Below are 10719 nucleotides of genomic sequence, written 5' to 3'. Positions count from 1 at the left end.
CCATTAGGGTGGGCCTTACTCCAATATGACTGGTGTCCTAAAAAGAGAGAAATTTGAATATAGGGACAGACATGCATCAAGGAAAAAGTATGTGAAGTCAGAGAAATAATGCCACCTGCAAGCCAAAATGCAGGAAACTACCAGAAGGTAGGAGAGAGGCATGCAACATTTTCTCGTACAGCCCTCGAAAGGAACCAACTGTGTCAATACCTTGATTTCAGATGTCTGGCCCCCAGAACTGAGGGACAATACCTTTCTGTTGCTTAAGCCATCCAGTCTATGGTACTTAGTTATGGCAGTCTGTGATATTGTGATTTATCATGATAAGTATATGTTTGGTCTTTTAACCAGTTCCTGGCAGAGCTCCTAAAAGCCTTGGAACTTCCTAAGTGATGAAAACAATAAAGGTATATTTTGTTGTGTTAATAAGTGACTTTTGGAATGCCCCAACATAACCTAAGGATGGGGGCTGGTCACCAGAGGAGACAATCAAGTTGTTAGAGAATTGGAACTTTTTGTTCCACCCTACCCTCGACTTCCAAGGAGGGGAAAGGGGCTGGAAACTGAGTTCAGTCACCAGTGGCCAATGACTTCATCAGTCATGCTTATGTAATGAAGATTCCATAAAAACCTAAAACGATGGGATTCTCAGAGCCTCTGGACTGATAGAGCTTCTGGAGGTTCTGGATGAGTGGTATGTTTGGAAAGGGCACAGAAGCTCTGCGTCCCTTCCCATATATATTTTGCCCTATGCATCAATTCTACAAGTAAAATGTTTCTCTGAGCTGTAGGAGCCAGTGGAGCAAATTAACCACCCAAGGAGGTCTTCAGAACGTCTGAACTATAGAAGCTCAAATGACAATCTGTTTTTTTTTTTTTTAAGTTAGTTTGTTTGCTTGTTTATAGACAGGGAGAGAGAGGGAATCCCAAGCAGGATCTGCACTATCAGCACAGAGCCCGATGTGGGACTAGATCTCAGGAACCGTGAGATCATGACCTGAGCCGAGATCAAGAGCTGGAGGCTTAATCAACAGAGCCACCCAGGGGCACTGGTGACAATCTGGATTTGTAATTGTCATCTGAAGTAGGGGGTGGGAGAGCAATCCTGTGGAACTGAGCTCTTAACCTGTGGGATCCGACATCATCTCCAGGTAGAGAAAAGAAACTTGTATGAAACTTGGGGACATGAGACACTCCATTTTGAGAAAAAGCTCCATTCCCCTCTCTAAAACAAATGGCTAATGAACTCTTGAACTGGGCAAAAAGACTCTTGAACTGGGCCAGAAGCAACAATTCTTTTACAAGCAATCTTTCTCAGAAGTCAACAGGACAAGAGGTATCTTGATCATAAGACTTGATTCTAGACTTTCTGAAGAGAAGCTACTTAGCTAATGCATACCAGGAATAATTGCTTTTGTTAACACCAGTAGAATAGTCAATCGTTGTGTAACCAAAAGCAGCTCAGCCTATTAGTACAATTTGACTTTTCTTTTTCTTTTTTTACCCAGGTCATATAATTGTTCCCTTTCATCTTTCTCATAAACCCCCCTTGCTTTTGTAACCAGACTAACGTGAGTTTCCTTCTTGGTGAGCCACAGATCCGCCAGATGAGTTGTTGCATAGAGTAAGCTTTATTTGCAGCAAATAAGGAGATCCCAAGGAATAACTTCCAAAGTCATGACTCCCTAAGGAAAGGTGAATGGGTTCCTTTTATTGAAGGTTAGGATGAATATTTAGATGGGGAAGCCTTGTCACCTTTTGTAGAAGGCATAAGTTTGTGCAGGTGCCGTAAGGAAAAAATACTTACACATACATTGTATGCTATGTACGTGAGGCTGAGGCTCCTCTTTGGGTGGAGATTTTATTTTATTTTTTTCATTTTTTATCTTATGTTGTTATTATTATTATTATTGGCAGTGGTAGTAATAGTATAATCAGGTCAAGGTAATTGTCAGTCATTCCAAGGATTACTCCATCATCCATCTACACAGCGGGGGAGTCAGATTTAGCTCTAAAGGTCCGGTGGTCTGGGCTGAGAGAAGTCTTGTTGGGGTAGTTGACATCACCTGAGGGGTGGTTTCCAGTTTCATTCACCTGAGTTAGGCGATAAGCCAGAAAGAGGAGCTCAAGGAAAAATGGAAGACAAAGGTCATTGAAAGTCAGATCTTGGGATGGAGCTGGTGACACTTTCACCCCATGAGTGGGACACTATTTGGGTTTCTATCTGAATCTGTGCTCTCCAAATTGCAATTTTGAGACTCCAAATGAAGGCTTTTGTTCTTGGGGCGCCTGGGTATCTCAGTTGGTTGAGCGTCCAACTTCAGCTCAGGTCATGCATGATCTCATGGTTAGTGAGTTCAACCCCCGTGTTAGGCTCTGTGCTAACAGCTCAGAGCCTGGAGCCTGCTTCAGATTCTGTGTCTCTCTCACTCTCTGCACTCCCCCCAGTCCTCATCCCTACCCCCCACCCCATCCTCTCATTCTCTCTCTCTTTCTCTCTCAAAAATAAACATTAAGAAAAAAAAGGGCCGTTGTTCTTTTCCCGTCTTGTCTCTCTTCTCAGATGACAATAATGTCAGAATTGAGTTGAACTGCAGTATGCCCAGTTGGTGTCAGAGAATTGCTTGGTGTGGGGAAAAAAAAATCCACGTGTGAGAACGGGTGCCTGAATCCTACAGCCCAAGGAAACAAACACCGACTGTAAAAGGAAAAAAGGAAGTCAAGAAACTCACAAAGTCAAAAAGAAGAAGAAGAAGAAGAAGAAGAAGAAGAAGAAGAAGAAGGAGAAGGAGAGAAAACAGAAAACTGAAAAGAAGTCTGAAAAGAAGAGATGACAAATGACAAATACCTGACAGGGGAGACTTGAGAAAGAGAATCCTGAACTGACAGAAGGGAAAATCTAAAGTGGCCCATTATTCATTATAGAACTTGGAGAGAAAGGTTCAGGCATTTTTGCCCCAAGTGTACCTCCTTTGCCTCAAACAGCCATGTGATTGTCTCTCCCCATTCTTATACAGAGAGGAGATTTATCCCTTGTATGGGATAGACAAGGTCTATGAACTGCGGCAGATAGAGGAAGCAGGTTCAGTCAAAGATGACACATTGAGAACAGGGAGATTGAGAATTTACACACAGTCTCTTGAATCCCCAACCTTTTTCCTCCTAAATCTGTGCCCAGAATTCTGGTAGCCCAGCTGGGTTTGCATGCATACAGAATGCAAATGAGCCTTTTAGTGCTCTGTTCTTAAACAGGAGCAGACAGTAAGGAGTCAGGATTTGAAAGGAAAATCTGATATGAAACAAACAATGAACAACTACTTCAAGAAAAAAAAAAAGACTACTTAGGGAGATTAGAACCTCAAAAAAGTATCATTAATATCCTCAGAAACAAGAGAAAATATTGCGTCCATGAAACAAAAATAGTTACAACCAAAGAATATTCAGGCCCAAATACATATATTTAGACAGAGAGAGAGAGAGCGAGAGAGAGAGAGAGAGAGAATGAGAAAGGTAAAATTTAGAAGACAGTTGAGATTTTTTTAGAAAGTAAAGTAACAGGACAAAAAGCTGAGGAAGGGGGCCAGGATAGGTAAATTAGAGGTCCAACATTCAAAACTAGGAGACTCAGAGAATACAGAAAATGTGGGAGGGAGGTCAGATTTTATTTAAAGCTAGTTATGCCTTTAAAATCCTAAGGGAGGGGTGCCTGGGTGGCTCAATCAGTTGAGTGCCGTACTCTTGGTTTCAGCTCAGGTCATGATCCCAGGGTCATGGGATGGAGCCCCGTGCCATTCTTAAGATTCTCCCTCTCTCCCTCTGCCCCTCTCCCACAGTCACACACACACACACACACACACACACACACACACACACACACACTCTTTCTCTCTCTCTCATAAATAAATGAATACATAAATAAATAAGTATTCCTAAGGGAAATTATTTTCTTCCTAGAATTTTATGTAAAACTACTATTTAAGTATGAGGGTAGCACAAGACATCACTTAGACACAGAAGCTCTCCAAAAATTTACTTCTTATGTATCTGTTTTCGGAAAGCACTCCCCAAAGGAGGAAGTAAACCAAGAAGGGAAAAGACGTGGGATGTAGGAAACTGTATTTAACATGAGAGAGATAATCTACAAGATAGTAAAAGTGCTTAATGTATAACATACGTGTTTTATATATAGGATATAAGTGTGTATTAACCCTCACAATCCTCACATAATAATATAATGTATATGTACTCATTTTATCATCATTTTACAGGTGAGGAAATTGAAGCATAGAATGATGAAGTGACTATAACAAGATTGGTCAGGGAGTAAAGAACAGAACCGGAATTTTAACCTATGAAAGCCTGATTTCAGGCTCTTAGTCATTAATAGTCTTTTTCCTGCTCCCCGATATACGCATTTAATCAAAATTATGATATACCTATATTTGGAAGATGGGGGAGGGCAACGAGAAATGTTCCAATGTGTTTCGGTAGCCAAGGTGGAGCTGGTGGTGATGAAAAACAGCTACGCTTTCCTCTTCCTTAACGGCAAGTCAGTGCGTGATACACCAAACTGAAAATAAAAATCAAGAATAGCAACATATGCATAAGTATTTGGAGAAATGTAGGTTTCAAAAGATGAGCTACCAAGTAGGGAGTAGAAAAAGTGTGCATGGTAAGGAGGTACTGTTTCTCTTCATGAGTCTTGCAGAGCCGTTTGACTTTTTAATCTGCATGAAAGTCTACATTTGATTAAAAGGAATAAAGCTTAAATGTTAAAAATAAGAGCAAAAGCGTTTTCAGGTTGGAGTCTGAGGCCCAAAGAAGTTGAGTCCAAGGTCCAGCTCAGTCACTCACTCCCTGCAGAGTATATTCTCTTCAGAGAACTTCTCTGAAGTTCAGCCTCCAAAGCTGATCATTAATGGAGAATTAAATGACTATGATTGCTTATCACTTTTTTGACTCCTGAGGGACTTCTGTCCCCGATGAATTGAATTTCCATGAGCCACTTTGGTATTTATTGAGTTGCATTTATGGCCCTTTTGGAAGAGGGAGAGGGCAATATTCAACTTGGCCCCCTACGGTGATTAGTATTAACATTGTGGAGTGGGGGAAAGCAGGTTCTAACTTCAGTGCAAGAAGAAAGTACAGGAGAGATCCTATATAAGGCAACTCTGACATATAAACTGGGACTCAAGAAAGGTCTAGACACTTGGAACACTGCTAACATTTGTCAAATAAGGACAGCAATAACCAAAGGGCAACAGAAACAATTAAAAAATAAGTATCGAGAAGCTGAAATATAGAAAAGAGACATTATACTTAAATTGGCTTTCTTTTATAACTTTGTTGACAAGTAAGCTTTTATGAGAGACACGGAAGAAATATTGTCTTCGGAGTAGCTCAGTACAATAATGGTCTCCTTGTATTCCAGATCTCACCTCTTACTCATGCTCTGGTAACGGCCAAAGCATCTTCCAAGTGACATGACCTCTTTTCTCTCTTCAGAACTTTACCGTGGCTTTGATAGAATGCAGGATAAAGATCAATCTGCAAAGATCGCATGCAAAGATGCTAACCTGTCTTTCCAGATTCATTCCTATTATATCACTCTTGGAATGTTTAGCATTCTCCGTGATTCATATTCTCAGCTTTTCTCAACTCACAGACAAGAAAAAAGAATGCTCTTATACTGTGTATTTGACGTTTAAAATTCTATCATCCTTTAGAGTTCAACTCAAGTGTTACCATGTTCATGATACTCTTTCCAAACTCTTCAAATTATGAGGAATTCGGAGATGGGAAATAGCGCAATTATAGGTTAACTAAGGTAAAGGTGCCAAGAGGGACACTGGCCAACATTATTCAGAGACAGCATGTAAAATATTTCCCATAATTGAAGTCTCAGTGTATCTTGGGCAATCCATATATCACTGTAATTGTCTTCCCAGTCAGTCTGCCAGCTCAAGGGCAAACTTCCCATCCTGGCCTCCTTATTGCCTTCCAGACAATCTGCTTACCCAAGGAAAAGAAAATAAGACTTGCCATTTTGAGACTTCGCAATTTTTCTCCTCAGCCTCCTAAATTCGTTACGTAAATCCCATTTTTGCTTTATTTCCATACTCTCGTATACAAGTTTACCCTTAATGTATAAGCTAATCAGACCCTCTAATAAAGGTCTTAGAGACCACACCTATAAGGCCAACTCAATAAGATTCAATACTGTACTTCATGGTCTAGATGTGGACTGGAAGCAGGTGAAAGGTGGTAGAATTGCCACCTCAAAATATGTCTCTTTGGCATAAGGATTGTCCTAAGCCAGTTGCTTTTAAGAAACAGCAGACACAGTATAACTCTGAAAACTGAGTAAAAGTTTTGTAAGAGACATTTTCATGTATAAGGTAAACGTACAGGTGTACCGGTGTTTTTCCCTTTCCGTATCAGGAAGAGGCAGATGACTAAATCTTGAGAGATTCTCATCAGTGGAGAAGACAGTGACATAAATCTGCTTAACAACCATACTTTTGTTTAACTGGGCTTTTCCTGGTGACTTCTCATACCACCCCCCCACCCCACCCAGTCTTCTTTTGTCTTTAGCTGGAGATGATATTTAAGGTGGTGGTTGGGCCATTTCAGGGAGTTACTCAATCTTCCTGGGTCTCTTTCATGTATACAGGAGGTATACATGTTATTAGGTTTCTACCTTTGCCTTCGTTAATTTCTCTTTTTAATACTGAGGTGTCTCAGCCAAGAACCTAGAAAGGTGAAGGGACAATTGTTTGTCCTCTCCTACACAGTCATCCTGTACTGTTTTATTTGCCTCCAAACCACAGATAAAACTAGTCATCGTTGCCCAGTCAATCTTTCTCCGACCCATCTTCCCCCAGGAAGGAGAGCCTGTATGGTCCTTGTGTCCTTGTGCAAATCAATATACGCCCGCCTTTCAGGTCTCCCTCTTGGATTAAGAGCTTTGCGCTGTCAGAGTCAACTCCTCCTCCCACTATGTAGGGACAGACACCTCCTTTCAGATACTGATATCCCACTAGACACTGTCCCTTGTATAAGTTTCAGCTGGGGCAAGTGAAAAGCGATGGAAAAAGTTGGGGAGGGGAGGGGTTGTGGAGTGTAATCACTCCAAGAAACCTAAAGTAAGCTGTAGCGGACGGACAGTTGCAGCTTTATTGCAGGGTGTAGAAGGTTTATAAATCTTGTGTCATTTGGGCTAAAAAGGGGGTGGGAGAGAATCTCTACTGTTTGAAGTCAGAAGGACGATCTAGAGAAAGACCGAAAGAACCTGGAATTCTGCTGACAAGAAGATAAAACTATAGTCCCTTTCATCACCACCCCCAGTGTTCCTTTTCAGACTCTGACCACCTTTCACTGGGATTTTTATAATACGTTCCTGGCTGAAATGAAGACCTGACTTGCTTATGTTTCAGCTAAGACCTCAAACTTTCACTGAGATATGTTTCTAAATGTTGATCACATTATGGAACTCTCCTGCTAATAAAACATTAAGTAACCCTCATTGTCTTCAAGTTCAGTATCTGAATTACTTAGTGTAAGCCTTAACCCTGTGACATTTTTCTTCAAACCTAGGCCCTCCTCATTTTAAAATGTATGATTCATATTCAAGTATTACAATGAAGGAAAGAAACCAGTAAAAAGTAAGACCAAGAAAGAGGAAGAAGAAGGAAGACGGTACGAAGGGGGAGTTAATTATCTCATTTATACCCATATACAGTAGACCCTTGAACAGTGTGGGGGGTGGGGGAGGGGTTAGCGGTGCTGACCCCCACGCAGTCAAAAATCCACACATAACTTTTCATTTGCCCGAAATGTAATTACTGATAGCCTACTATTGACTGGAAGCCTTATCAGTAACATAAACAGTTGATTAACACATATTTCCCATGCTACATATATACATTATATATATGCTATATATATTATATATATACTTTATTTCTACAATAAAGCACGCTAGAGAAAAAAAATGTTATTGAGGAAATCATAAGGAAGCAAAATACATTCATTGTATTGTATTGTATTGTATTGTATTGTATTGTATTGAAACAAATCCGTGTATAAGTGGATCCACACAACTCCAGTTGGGGTTTAAGGGTCAACCATATATTATTAACTTTAAACATAGCAGAGAGAATTTTATTTAAGTAAAAAACTGAGTTTATTTGGGTACAGAGGAGGAATTGCAGTTCAGAACAGGAAGCTATGGTGAATCACAGGTAAATCCAAAGAGACAAAAGGAAGGTCAGCTTTTATTAGATTTTAGGAGGAGACTGGGAATGGTTGTTGGAACAAAAGTTTATTGGGAGGATAAGAGTTTGAGGTTGTAGCAGTTTCTCATCTGCAAGCGATGGTTAGTGGGTTTTTGTTTGTTTGTTTCTTGCAGGGGTAGGCAGGGGTCTCCCTTCTTTTTCTAAAAATCAGGAGCTATAATGTCCTATTTGTTAAAATAATCCTCATCTTCCTTTTTCCTGCTGGTTATGTAGGCTACAATGAGGGGTACACACAGGAGAGCTCCCCTTCCAAGACTTCCCGATTCCATTTGGAATTATTTCCACAATATAAATAGACATTTTAACTGGATGGGTTCTGAACTTTTATCTTCCTATTCAGACCCCTCTGTCCCAGATAGGCATATCCAAAAATCTCTGCCGTTTACAGTGGATTATCTTACAAATACTGCAAATTATAAAGGCCTCATATGGAATTTCTTTTTCTCTTCTTGTTTTACAAATTAAGACTTTCCTCAGTCAATCTCAAGGAAAACTTTTGATTTTTCTCATTGGCACATCTGTGCTTTTTCGTTGCTTTAGTGAAGTAGGCATTGCCTTAGATTAACTTGGGATATATTTTGTCAATAAAATGCCTCTTCCCCATTTTAGAAATCACTAACTTGAGTTTTCCCCTAAACCTGGTTTTGCCCAATCTTTCCCATCCTAATAAACAGCTACACCTTCCATGTATTGGCTCAGGTCAATGATCTAGGAATTATTTTTCACTCTTTTCCCTTACTACATTTCCCTATTCAATCCAGCAGCAAGTATTGATGATCTTATCTCCAACATGTCTTTCAAATCCCTATGTTTATCTCTATTTCCACCTCCAACATCACCATGTTAGTCCACAGTCATGGACTATCCACAATCACAATCCCTAGCCACAGTCACATCTTGTCTACTCTTCTTCAATACCTCCCATCTAGTCTTCACACTTTCATACTTGTCCTCCTCCAGTCCATTCTCCTATAGCGTCAAGAGTCATTGTCTTAAAATTCAAATTGCATCAAGTGACTCACTGTTTAAAATTTTCAATGGTTTCTCAATGCATGCAAAATACAGTCTAGACTCCTTGCCCCCAAGACTCCTTTTCCCTCTCAGACTCCGTTTTCTGCTTACTATAATCAGTTACTCTTTTTTCAGTTCCTCACACGTATCAAACTTTTCACCATCTTTGAAAATGTTCTTCCCTCATTCTGCCTTTTCATGCAGGTTCTCTGCACTATTCTTGCTTGCTACCATTGTATTTTTGACTTTTTCTTAAGCTCTGTGAGCTTAAGTCAAGTCAGAGTCAAGGTCAGATTCAAGCTTCAGTCAAGGGAGGGGAAGGTGGGTGATGGGCATTGAGGAAGTCACCTGTTGGGATGAGCACTGGGTGTTGTATGGAAACCAATTTGACAACAAATTTCACATTAAAAAAATAAAAATAAAGAAATAAAATAAAGAAACTCTAGAAGAAACGGTAGATGACTCAAGTGGTGTTGGAGACCATGACCTTATCATGACCTCTCTCACTAGTGTTGAGTTTTCTGCAGCACTGCTCGGCAGTGTGGGTTTTGGGAAGAAATCGGCTCCCTTCCTTGAACCAATGTTTAAAGTTTGAAGGATAGGTGCGAGAAAAGTAAGAAGGGGTTTAAACAAAACTGAGAATCAGTGATTACACTGATCAACAGGTAGATTGAGTAGAGAAGGAAGTAGAGCCAAGCGGGTGTTAATATTCTGACAAAATGGGAGGGTTACAGGAATGGAAGATTCCCCCTGTCTGAGGAGAGGGGAGAGGGGAGAGGGAGAGGGAAGAGGGAGAGGGGAGAGGTAGGGCTGAGAGATCTCTTTAGAATAAGATACTTATAGGCAGGATTTCTGCCAAGATTTTTTTCTACCGGATGATATTTTAATTTCTTCAAGACTGGTATCTTGAAGGAGGAAGGAGCCTAGAATATTTTATGGAATGTGTGATAATGAAGTGATGCCTTTGGCAGTAGCAAAACAAGGCCACCTAGGGGTCTATTAACAATTCATGCATTTTAACAATTTCCAGAGGCAATGTGATAAATGACTCAGGATAAATTCAGATCTCCAGCAGGTTATACTCAATTAGAACAGTTTTCCCCTTGGGCTGAGTGAACATTCCAAGGGTGTATTTAATGAGGTGCTATCCTAATCAGCTCTTCCCTGGTTATGACTTCCCCCCAGTGATGAAACTAATTGCCAAATAAATGAGTTTTCTCAAACATCCCTTCCCTCTACACAGACTATTTTAAAAGGAATCACATATCATTGGTCGTTAACCTCAATCGACAGATATTTATTGACGAATAAAAGTGACTTCCAGCGTGACTTAGCGGTAACCTAACAAGCTGGGTGGCCAAAGAACAAACGAGAGCACAATTCTCAGAATCATAGTAGCCAGGTGAAAATT

Source organism: Panthera onca, chromosome B4, assembly GCF_046562875.1.
Source record: "Panthera onca isolate mPanOnc1 chromosome B4, mPanOnc1 haplotype 2, whole genome shotgun sequence".
Classification (NCBI taxonomy): Eukaryota; Metazoa; Chordata; class Mammalia; order Carnivora; family Felidae; genus Panthera; species Panthera onca.
This window is presented reverse-complemented; position numbering follows the sequence as displayed.